This window comes from Chanos chanos, chromosome 1, assembly GCF_902362185.1.
Source record: "Chanos chanos chromosome 1, fChaCha1.1, whole genome shotgun sequence".
NCBI classification, from domain to species: domain Eukaryota; kingdom Metazoa; phylum Chordata; class Actinopteri; order Gonorynchiformes; family Chanidae; genus Chanos; species Chanos chanos.
Genome location: NC_044495.1, coordinates 47,097,673 through 47,110,362, shown reverse-complemented (window position 1 = coordinate 47,110,362; position 12,690 = coordinate 47,097,673).

Sequence of the window (12,690 nt, the reverse complement as noted above, 5' to 3'; positions counted from 1 at the left end):
GCGGAGTCAAGCCAACGGCAGGTCAAATCAGCAGTAGCTCACGTTCCACAGCACCTACACTGAGAAGGGAGAGAGAGCCAGAGGGAAGGAGTCAGCCAGTGCATACGTGTATTTGTGGATAGAGAGGAGAAGAACTGGAGACCAGTCTTGGATCAGTCAAAACCCTTTGAAACCAGAATGTGATCCATCATCTGGTGAATAAAACTATTTTCAATGGATCCATCGAAAATGTATTTTCAATCTGTGAATCAAAAGTATTTAAATTATTTACTAACTGATTAATTACTAACTAATTAATTACTACTAATTACTTTTTCAGGTATTGCCATGGAAACATGGATATGAATTCTCATTGTTGGGGCACTCTCCATTTTCTCTACACATATTTTAGACCAAACTCATGTTTGAATGACTTCGATCTTAGGCTCCGGCACACAAAACATGTTTGTGCAACTGAGTTTCCATAACCTTTGAGGTTTTCATTCACAGAAATCGAATATTTAAGAAGACTTATATATGAAGGGAAAACTGTTTCTGAAATGGATACAGTAAATGATCATTAAAGTTAAAACATGGACAGAATAAAATTAACCAAAAATATGTTTTGACCACGAGTGCTTTGAGAGAGGTTGTTCATAAATAAATTTGTCAACAAAAACATTCCAACACCATTCCAAAACCCTTTTTCTTTTTTCAAATCTGTGTTTTGGAACAATATGCCGTAACGTCTCTGACATATCGGATGGGAATGCACATTCACACAAAGGCGATGGCAGAAATCAAAACAGCACTACTAAAACAGGGGCCTGTGTAAACATCCTGAGAAGTGAGGCATTCTCTGCAGATGAGTACAGTGCTGGGACCATAAATACACTCCTCCCACGAAACACACCGCACCCAACATTCCGTCCTTAACTAAGGCAGATTAACAACCTGAGCTCAACAGGTCACTTCCTAAGAACATTTCCACAAGTTCACATGCCCTAAAACAGCTTTTCCATTCATGTGCTAAGTTTACGCGCGGAGTGTCTCGTCGGAGTTCAGTTCCGTGCAGGCTATAATCAAAGACTGACTGGTCTGAGGAGGTGATTAGGGAAGATAGAGCTGCACAGTCTCCACCCCAGCACTTCTTCAGAATCAGGAATCCTCCCAACCAACCATTTCCCCCTCCCTCTACTCCCACACCAGAAGGCAAAACTTCACTACCATCTGGGATCCATACACACAATATAGCCTTCCTCATACCTGTCAAGACAGCAGAATTTGTTTGCAATTTGAGAAAATGGAGCAATTTGGAACCGCTGCATAAATACTGTACCTAATTATTCTTAATCTACAATGGTTTCTCTAGAGCTTGGAAACAGTTATTTTATAGTTATTTATGCAGTTACACAGTTATTTTACTATTATCTATAGTCTAAGGAGTAAACTAAACCTTGCTGTTCTGGGCTTCGCCTTCCTTATGGCCTGGATCTCATTGCAGTCAAAACAAAATGGCCGCCATGGTGTCATTCCCATTCCAGGTCTATAACCAAAAAGCAGTAAAAGCATCCATTCATGTCACGCCGTGACGCCTCTGTGACGGATTTCAGTCAGGACATAAAGTCTGGAATGAGGTTATGAGGAACGGCCTGTTCTGGTTTGAGTTAAACGGAATCTTGTGTTCTCCAAAGCTACTTTTTACTATTTAAATCCCCAATCGGTCCCCGCACGTGATATTTACAAGCACACAATCCAATCGCAGAAGGGCTTAGGAACTCAGCTTTGTGTGAGGAAGCTGTGTTTAAATGACATTAAATACTGACATCAAGGCTAATCTCCATAAAACGTAAAAAAAAAAAAAAAAAGCAAGAAATATAAGGGAAAAGTATTAGAGTAAACAAATAGAGAATGTGCGGTAAAATTAGACCACTTGACCTCTAGTCTCAGCAGCTATACCAGTATAGATTTGACAGGAATACTTTTATCTACGTGTGCACTCTGTCCTGACCCTGGAAACCGTGCTGACCCTTCCCCTAGACTCACTGTGTGTAAACAGACTGGCCTGGTCTATATGTGGAGCACATCATCTATTATAGGAGCGTGAGAAAGACACCTGTTCAGGCTTTACCACAACTGTGTCTGTCTGGATCACTTAAAAAAAGACCAAGCTTGTCACCACAAGTCAAGAGCAGCCAGGGTATTTTTACAATCATGTGATCAACATTCAATAACATAAGAAAGGGTAAAAAAGTGTTTATAGAATAAAACCGAAATGTGCTTTCCACAACAAACAGGAAATAAAGAACAAAAGAGAGGAAGAGGAAAGGGGATTCCTGAGGCAGAGAAGGACTGGCACCTGATATTTAAGCTTTTGCATTTTTCTGTCTGTTTCAAGAACAGCTGTCAAATAGCACACATGGGTCATGAATTGTAAAAACTATGACTCACACTCACATACACACAAGAGTGACTGAATTAAGACAGTAAGAAATATGCTCATTCAGCTGGCAAACCCCTCAGCTGATGAATAGAATCACACCAAGGTCGTAACAAGGTCAAATCACATTCAGAGCTATTTCAGGTAAATAGGTACAGTATATCTCACAGATACAATGTGATGGCTACCAGCTAAAGATACTTAGAGCTGAATCCACTTCCCAGTCTACTTCAGGCCAGGTTTGCATGAGAAGTGAGAAACAAGGTCTCCACTGACATGATAGTGGTAACTAAAACTAATTTTACCTGGCTCTCTTTTGGACCCACACTGCTGTTCCTAAATTACACAAACATTTATCCTTTGCTCAAAGACTAGCGGTGGTCATAAATCAATGCACAGAAACTGAACGTTGAACCCACCGACTCAGATACACAGCCTGGAGCATGTAGCTTCTGATAAGCTTTGACAAGCTCTCTGAAACTCCTGCTCTAAAATACTGTGTAGTCCTGGGCCTTGTTTAAAGTAAATGCCTCCAGAGGCCGGCAGGTCTGAATCATTAAGTAAACATTTACATGAGCCTAGGTATTTGAGAACAGAAATCCTGACTGGAGGGTAGCTGAGGCACCCCAAAGTTCCCGTACCTGTTCAAGTCCTGGTTTTTAATGGTTCCACTGTATCACGCCCATATTAAAAAACAAAACAAGCCCAGGGTAACTAATCTACTGGATTCAAGAAGAAAAATACTTTCCACTTACCATGAACTCAGCTACCAATCTAAATTAATGACTGAGGAAGAAATGGAAAACAGCCATTTCATGGGATGGGGTATTTCAAACAATCATGGACTGTCAGAAGTGTCTAGATCTACATGTTAAACAAATGAGGATGGACTGTGAAAATTAGGGGTCATAACGTTGTTCTTGTTGTTCAACATTTACCATATTAGCATTTGACAGCTTCTTGCATCCGCCCCGTCAAATACTGTCTCATCGATTTTTATTCAAATGAATCACCACTCCCAAACGGACCCAACTTCCCATGATCCTGTTATTACTGCTCTCCAACTGAAATCTTCCTGAATGAGCAAAATTCCTAAGTTCCACCAAAACCATGAAATTTACACAACAACAATTCTACGTAACTGTTTAAAATATCAGTATAACATGATGGAAGATCGCCAGTCTGATTTGGGCAGACAGAATTATAGTGCTTATGGGTGATATTGTGCTTTAGGAAAGCCAAACTCAGATTTCAACAAATCAACAAATCTGACCTTTGTACACAGATGTAGAATGAATGAAGTATTTATTAAAACCCCTTGGTGAATACTGTACCTCTAAGACCCTCCCTCTGCCCGCACAAATGACCTCAGAAAACTCCCTGGCCAAAGCAAAAAACAACATCAATATTTACACTTCTTCGTTGCCCTGACAGGACCTCTGGCTCTCCATCTCTCTCTTTCTCTCTCTCAGAACTGGACATCAGAAAGGATGAATGCTGGGAGGGGGAGAAAAACTCCTTCAAATCCGTGCCAGGAATCTTGGAATTCACAAACCAAGCCAGAGGTTAACTAACAGAGCAAGCCTTTAGGAAGATGATACCAGTCAACTACAAAACTAATTAAAGGAATACAATCAGCACTGTATTCACCCACCACTAGGTGAACTGGGAGAGAAAAGAAATAAAAGAACTGTTTTTATTAACACTTGATTTATTTCCAGGAGGTTGACAGTTTCATTGAGCGACAGTTGGTCCCTCAGTAATTGTAAGATCTTCAAACTGCAATCAAATGTCAAATAAAAAGTGAATGACTGAGGATCCAGCAGCAAGTTGGCATAGCAACAAATTTTCTTTTAATTTTAGAGGAAAGCCAAAGAACTCTGTAAATTAGGATAAATCTCTGTAAACACTGCCAGAGAAATAAATGACCACCTGACATTTCTTCCACACTTGTCAGTTGTAAGAACAGGACTTTCAGCTGTGTTCCTTTCATAATATGTTAAAACGTTGAAGCAGTTCAAATGTAGAAAAAAGTATATTCACTAAAGGCTAAAAAACACATGACATAAAGCAATGACAAGGCATAGATTTCTTCTACTGATAGAGACCATCTTCACAACGGTTACCACAATGCCCATTGTCTCGTGGTGATGTACTGGGAGCCTATTTCAGTCTATGGCGTCACTAGTGGGCTTTATGGGGTAAACATAATCCATCATTTATGATTGAAATCAAATAAAGGAAAAGACAGTGCACAAATACAGCTCAGTGGACAATTGCTGAAGCTGGCTTTACAGAAAAATGTGTCGGTAAGAGAGCTGGTAAAGGGAAACAAATTCTAAAACTGGCTGCATTGAGAATGAACGATCACAGTAAGAAAAAAGTACATGATGAAGGTTACCTCAAACAATTACAATTAAGGTTATGGCAGATCCAGGGAAGGGGAGATGTGGAATTGGGCTCCATGCACAAAGGAGCCTTGATGTGATAAGGTAGGGGTAATTGCTGGTGCTAACTGTGCTTAAAACCCGAAATATTTCTCAGGCTCAGAATGACGACAGGAAAGAGCTTGAGTCAATCACAACAAAACAGCTTTTGTAAGGCTTTCAAATAATTTGACAAATAACATTTAAGGATTCGTGAAATTCAGTATTAGCGTAAAAGAAACATTGGTGGCCTAATTTTATTAAATTACCACGAAATATTCAAACGTCTGAATTTTAAATATAATGTCATGTTGAGTAGACCATGAACCATGCTGTAGGCCTACTGTACTTTGACACTTTGGCACTTGGAAATATGCACATTTTTAGATTTGGAGTTTTCCCGCTCTCTCTTTTAGCTCTGTCCACTGTATTTGTGATTCAACACATTGTGACATGACTTTTGCAGGTACCAATCATTCACATAACAAAATCACATAAATTTAATAAAGTACATATAAAGTATACATAAAGTGTAGAACATGAGCTATACATTAAACTACACACAGGCCTATGTGTTCAGTTGCTAGGCAGCAGCTTAACATAATGCTAGTACGCTGACATTGTTCTCTCTCCAGGCTATGGTGAACTGAATCATGTGTTTGAGGAAACTAAACTGTACTTATGGCCTGTTAGCATATGGTCTAGCATTACACAGAGGCAAAGCAGCTTCAAATTACAGGAGGGAACACATTTCATGGGCATAACAAGCTGTAATATTTAAAGTACCATCTTGTGTGGTCTTAAATTACAGTCATAAAAGACACACTGAGATGCCTGGGGTAGCCCTAAACACTTTACTCAAATGATCAGTGTATAACCTTAAGCCCTCTGTTATTACACAATAAAGTGTTTACAAACATACCATCCACGCAAAATCATCCACTTTTTACCTTGTAACTTCTTCCACATAATGACTGAAAGCAAATAGTTCAGAATGAAATGGTTCAGTGTAGTGCCCTCTGAGCAAGTCGATTAATGTCGGGAATTTGATTAGCTGAAGTATAAACAATGTGATCACTGAACACACAAAGGTTTTGTTTCAAATGAAAAGCATGCGATTTACTGGAACAGTTCAAAAAGAAAGCTGGCAGTTGGTTTAAAACGGTGTCTACAAATTGAATTCTTCCTAAAAAAAATTTTTTTTAAAAAATCTGAATTTCAAATGTGTTGTGTTATGAATTCTTTAGGTACTGGATTGTTTGAATATTATTGTCTATGGTATGTCCTGTCTTGGTCTGGAGTCACAGCCCAGCAGACACTGATATTTGAATTACTAGTGCTACAGTGACATCACAGTATTGTCCAATTGGGGATCAGTTTCAGAGATGTGTTAGGGTCCTAGAATCCACCAGTCGTATAAGGAATGATGTCACATCCTGTTTAACAGGACACTGGTTAAGTCCCAAGGGTTTGGCTCATATGTTTCTGTTCTAGGTGAGGAACCAGGTATAAGAATTTCTCGTAAGTACAGGGAGGTTATTTGCCACAGGCAGTTAATGTCTCTCAAACAAAGCTGGGGCCTGTAAGTTTCCCCCCCCCCTCCTGTCTTAAGGTCAGGACTCATCCTCCACTAAAAGGTCTGAATGTGAAAACAAAGGCCACACATCTGGCTTTGACTCTTTTTCACTTAAAAGAAGGCCCTTTAAGTGACTGTCCAAATTTCACATTCTTTGTATGTGTGTGTGTGTGAGTATGTGTGTGTGTGTGTGTGTGTGTGTGTGTGTGTGTGTGTGTGTGTAAGCTGGGGGGGCCCACAAACAAATACTGATCTCAAAGGTCATTTACCCTCAGCATGTGGTCTCCACAGTGAAAATACCTTTCTTCTCATGCACACACATACACATACACACACACACACACACACACACACACAAACACATACACCCACACACTGGTGCTGTAACTGCAGATCTGACCTACATATGGCCCTGGAGGAAAGTCAGCGTCAGGTTTGACTGCATCGCCAAAAGAAAGGGCTCGCAACCCCTTAGAGAGGTGCAGAAATCTGCAGAAATACTCGTTGCTGTTTGGAGAATAAGTCTGTGCGTGTTGTCTGGGACAATATAGGGTGTGAGACATAATTCTCCATGTATTCTGGAGTGCTGTAAAGAGCATAATGGTGCTTGGCACAAAAAAAAGTGGAACAGAAGGCTTATTAACACAAAGACCATACAGATGACACTAGCATCTGAGCTTTCACTTTGTTTTAAAGGCTTCATGAACATGGACAGGGGAAAAATGGACAGCACAGAGTATATTTTCAGGCAGGTGAAAATCTCAGTGAGACAAATCTTCTCTTTATTTCTGTTTGTGGCATTTATTTCATTGGTCACTCACTGACATTCAAGGGGCAAACACTCCTGCTGTTTTATTAAGAAGAAGTGAAACATGCCTGAGTGAGCTGTCTTGGAGAAAGGGAAGTTTGGAGAAGAGAGAGAGAAGAGAATGGAGGAGAGGAGCAAAGTGGGACATGAAGCCAACTGCTAACATCTGGTTCCAATGAAACAGCACACATTGTACCCGTTGGAGGAAAAAAATGCCTTTATCTGAGTCAGACCAAACCAAAGCTACTCTGAAATGCAAATTTGCTTTAATGAAGCGAGCTGATGGATCCCATTGCTTTCTGTTTCGTTAGTTACAGGTATTTGCGTTAACTCGGCTCTTTTGTAACGCAGAGTTTTGTTCTCAGCATGTTAAAGCTCAGGGAGAGCACTGAGATGTGATAAAAAAAAGTCGTTTTCTCTCACCATTTCTGGTAATGTTTAGTTTTTACTGACTTGGGATGGTTTGAAATCCTCCCTTCCCCCACCCCCAGTCTTATCTGCCAGTCCCCTGCAAGGGGAAGAGGAGTACGTTTACAGTGGCATTTCCTCCATTAAGATCACCACCACTCAGGAATGGTAAAGCATGAGAGAGAGAGAGAGAGAGAGAGAGAGAGAGAGAGAGAGATGGCCCAACAACAATTGCATTGACTGATTTTTCCTTTCTTCCTCTCTCCCACTCTCTCTCTCTCTTTCTCTTCGCCAAACACTCTCACTTCTTTTTCCTTATTCCAAACGCCATTGTCTTAAGGGGCCAGTGGGGATTTTAGCGGCTTGCATTCTCTCAGCCTAAGCTCATAGCCATATTTTAGGGAAAGGGGCAGGAAATGCACTCATTGCCCCTGTATGATCAAAACACCCTCCTGGTCTTGGACTTTACTGATGTGACTTATTGTACCTCATGACAAAATATTTACACCTCACAGTCTTAAACTTCAACCATCAAGCCAAAGGGGTGAACTACACATAAGTTACGACGCAACACTTTGCTGGCCTTGTAGTCATATGAAACAGAAAGCATTGTATCCAGTCAGGTCCTTATCTCTAATTCTCATGATGCAGTAAAAACAATATGGCAATGCTTTAATGCTTCATGCTTTAATGTTCAAACTGAAAAGTCTGGTCTTTGGTCTTCATCAAAGAGGCATCAACATAGACCCTCTGCTACAGGAATCATCACCCCTGCACCTGATGCCACCTTAGCTATCATAACAATTATCACCATCTCACAGAGAAGTCATGTTACAGGAGTTTTTTCTCAAAAATAAAGAGCTGGCTGAAATGTTTAAGTATCAAATTAAAGAAGAAAGTTTAATGAGGGAGCATAGATGGCCAAATGAATGAAAACATCTGTGAATTTAGGTCAGAGAACTAGCCTGTTCCCCACTAAAGCACAGGATCATGGCAAACGACCTATTTTCCAGTTTTAAGAAGGAATCTGTAACCCCATAAGCTATGTATAAAGAGGACCATGACGCCACGAACATAAAGTAGTCTGCATTCTGATTCCAAAAACCTGAAGGTGTGGAATGACACACGATATATCGAGAATGATTTAGAAATGTCGACAAGGTTGAAAGGCACTTTGCATGGTCATTCCTATCATTTAGTAAACATAGTTCTCACAACGAACTCTACACTGACTACATGTGAATGGAATATCCATGTACAGCAATTGTCTGAAACCTGTTTTCTCTGGTTTATACCCATTTCCAGGGCCAGAGGAGAGAGTTACAACGTTTAAAATTCACGAACCCGTGCCAAATGCGCGTCCATGTGCGATTGGTTGGTAAAAGCACGCTAAATATAGGCTACGCTATGACACACGTCCATCTCCTATTAACACGACAAATCACCGGTGCTCGGTGAAGCGTGTCATCTCTGTTCGTTACGCAGCCTTGCCTCTAGCCCAGTTTCGTCCAACAGGTTTACAGAGGTTAGCAGCCCACGCGAGCAGCTTATTACAGTCGTCGGAAACAAAAGCTGCCTTAAAACCGTTATAAAAAGGTATCGTCATAACGCAAGGCGGTTACTGAAGTATAAATTAAGATAGCTAAAAATATTTCAGAAAACGTAAGGAAATGCGCTCTAAGCATCGAGAACTTCAGACAAAAGAGGACGAACTACCTGTTGTAAGCTGAAAATCTCTGATTCAATGGTGAACGAGAATAGAGTGTCCGGCAATGTCACGTCACCAGGTTTTATTTCAGTTATTTCTGTTCGGACGCATTGTTGGTCTTTGACCAAAAATAAACTGAAAATCACCGTTAGCCTTTTATAATAAGTAAGTCGACTGCAAGCAGTTAACTTGTAAAACGTTAAAGTACATAGTCTACTCTTAAATAAATTAATAACGTAAAAACAAAGAAATTGTGATAAATTCAAGGTGAACACTTACCGACATTAAACTCCGTCATTAACCTCATCAACAAGACTCGGACCTTACATACTCCAAAGGTATTTTCTCTCAGTTTGGCAGAAGCAGTGACAGACAGGGATAGTGTCGCCGCGTTTTGTCGTGCTGAGGCTCGAGACTTTGGCAGCTCTGCACAGCCTTGGAATGTGCTGTGATGGTACTGCAGCTGAGACTCAGTAACTCCCCCACAAAGACTTGCCTTCAGCAGATTTTAACCCTCTGCAAACCACACCAGAGTTAGATTTTCAGGAATTGGAACCAACCTCTTGAGGTTATTAATATACGCATTGAATCGCAGTGACGTCGACCACTGCCAAGTGACATAGTTCAGTTGAAACGTAACGCTTTAATGGCATGTTACACACCTTTGACTTCTTGACATAGATAACCGAAACAGAATCAGGTCTGACAAATAATCTCACTTGGTTCTCTTTGAGTTAAGGTTATTCATCCTTGCTTTCTCTCACAGAAACGTTCAAAGGTAGGATGAAAACTGACATGGAACCTAATTCTGCCTGTCAATATACCACGGTCCAGACTGTCAACATATCTTAGTTCATCGCCCTGAATATTTTTGTCAACAAAATGGATTTTTTTTTTTGTTATTGTTGCTGATCTATGCACTTTTGTGTTCTAGATGTCAAGTGTTTGTGGCTACAGTTAGATCCCACCCTGAGATGACACAACTAGCGTTTTCCAGCAATGGACGTGACAAATTGCCCAATAAAATAATTGGGAAATAGAAATTTTCATTCAACGGAAATTGACAGAATAGCCATGCCCCTCGAAGTTAGTTATGTTTCACCCAAACACATCAATTTTTTTATTTTACGTTTTCTGTCTGACCCATTTGCCCGGTCAAAGTACAACAACATGTGTTTCCTTTTTGTGTAATCTTTCATTGCTGATCATTACTCTAACTATGTGTGAGAGAAACTTGTATATTGATTTTTTTCTGGCTAGAACAAAAACATGCCGCATCTGAGACTGGAATTTATGACAGTTATAAGACCTATTGCACTGGTTTTGATCAATTCTGAATTATTCCTAGTGACTTAATTACAGTTATGATCTATGACCAGTAATAAAAAGACAGATTAAGATGAAACATAAAATAAAATAAAGAGATCCAGTAGATACTAGTGACAAATCTGTATGTTGTAAACACATAAAATAATTCCTTCATAGTAAGTCTTACTGTAATATGAAAAGATCAGTTGGATAACAGGAGAAACAACTTGCCAGTTTCCTGTTTGTGGTCTACTATATTTGTAATATGTCTGAGATATTTTATTATATGCGAGGCCTGGAGAAAGAAGTCCACAGTTAGTGGATTCTGAATTTGATTCTCTTCACTGAATCTTTAAAGCAGAGGAGAAAGCAGCTTCAGTCACAGTTTAGAGTCTATGGAATAAACCATTATATCCTCTGTCGTTATATTTGGACGGATTCTTTTTTTTTTTTTTTGGTATGTAGTGAGATGGATACTCCAGGGAGTAAGTAGAGCCTGTCTCCTGAGTGGGCACCTCCAGTGCTGGGAATGTTTTTCCACTCTCTGACGTCAGTGTTTTGGAGGCAGATGAGAAAACAGCATGTACCTCATTGAACACAGAGTTTAAGTTTGTTTTGGTTCCCATGTGCCTGTTTCCCTGGACTTACTTCTTCTCATTTGCGTGTTACTCTGGATGTGTTGTCATCTCTGCCTGGTTGTAAGGGCCAAGGTAAATGGTAATAGTGTATAAGACAAAATGTAAAGATCTTTATAGATATATAAGATTCAAGAGAAAATAAAATGTTTTGCTTTGGTTTGATCCAGAAAGCTGCTGTTGATCCTACTCTCTTGATCTCAGATTCAAGACAGATAACATATGTACTGCTGACTTGTTCCTCACTTTAGGGTTTTTCTTTTCTTTTCTTTTCTTTTCTTTTCTTTTCTTTTCTTTTCTTTCCTCTGTGAGTGTTGAAGACAGTCAGATAATGATCTCTGTGGTATGTGGGTATTCTACGTTTAGGGTCAGAAGGATGTTTTAGCTGTCACACAACTCTTGGCATGATGCTTCAGCTTCCTTCCTGAACCCTCCTTTCCCAGCACTCAGCTGATCCTGCCAACTATTTAACAGCACTGTCCTCTCTGACCTTAAAACAAGCAATTAGAACACCAATCTGTGAAAGAGGGACAGACAGAACGAAAGAAAGAAGGGAAGGAAGGAGAGAATAGAAAGAAAGAAAAAGAGAGAAAGAATCAATCAATCAAGAAAGAAAGAAAGAAAGAGAGAAAGAAGGAAAGAAAAAGAAAGAAAGAAAAAGAATGAAAGAAAGAATGAATGAAAGAAAAGAAAAAGAGGGATTTGACATTCAGTGTTATCAGTCTGTGAGGTTATCCTGAACCTTGCGAGGTGTCCACAGTCTTGCAGTGAATGACTTTCTCTTTGTAAAGCTGTCCAGAATTAGTTTAGACAAAACAAGGACCCGGATAATCCTTTTATCGTAATGCTGTGAGTGGAAAGCTGCTCTGGCTGTCCTCTGACAGCAAAGGAAATGTCGTAGGTGTCAAACTAACTCTGAACTGGAGTCAAGTCACTCTGAGTTTGATTAAAAATGTCAAGAGGACCAGATAAGACTGATATGATAGAAAATTAGACCAAGGTCATATGAGCAAAGCGGTTGTAAGAACCTCAGTGTTTGCCAAAATACAGGCTCTAGAATTACAATATTGCATTTACTGTTAAAAATACACTATCCAGACTTACAATATCACACTTACTGTAAACAGTGGAAGAACAAGACTTCTTGTTCAGACAATAACGCTGATAATGACGGCATTTGACTAGAGTTAACCCTTAGACTAGTCCTAAAAATAACTAGGATCAGCACTGGCCAAATAGACACGTCTGTAAAAAAAAGTGTATTCACTTCCTACTGCTCACTTCTGGCTCATGACTATGGAGATTCATCAGCAGAGTGTACCACAGTTAAATTCTTAGTGCTCTTTTTTTTTTTTTTTTGGGTACGTTTGCTTCCTTAAACAGCAACTCTGAGTCATCAGCC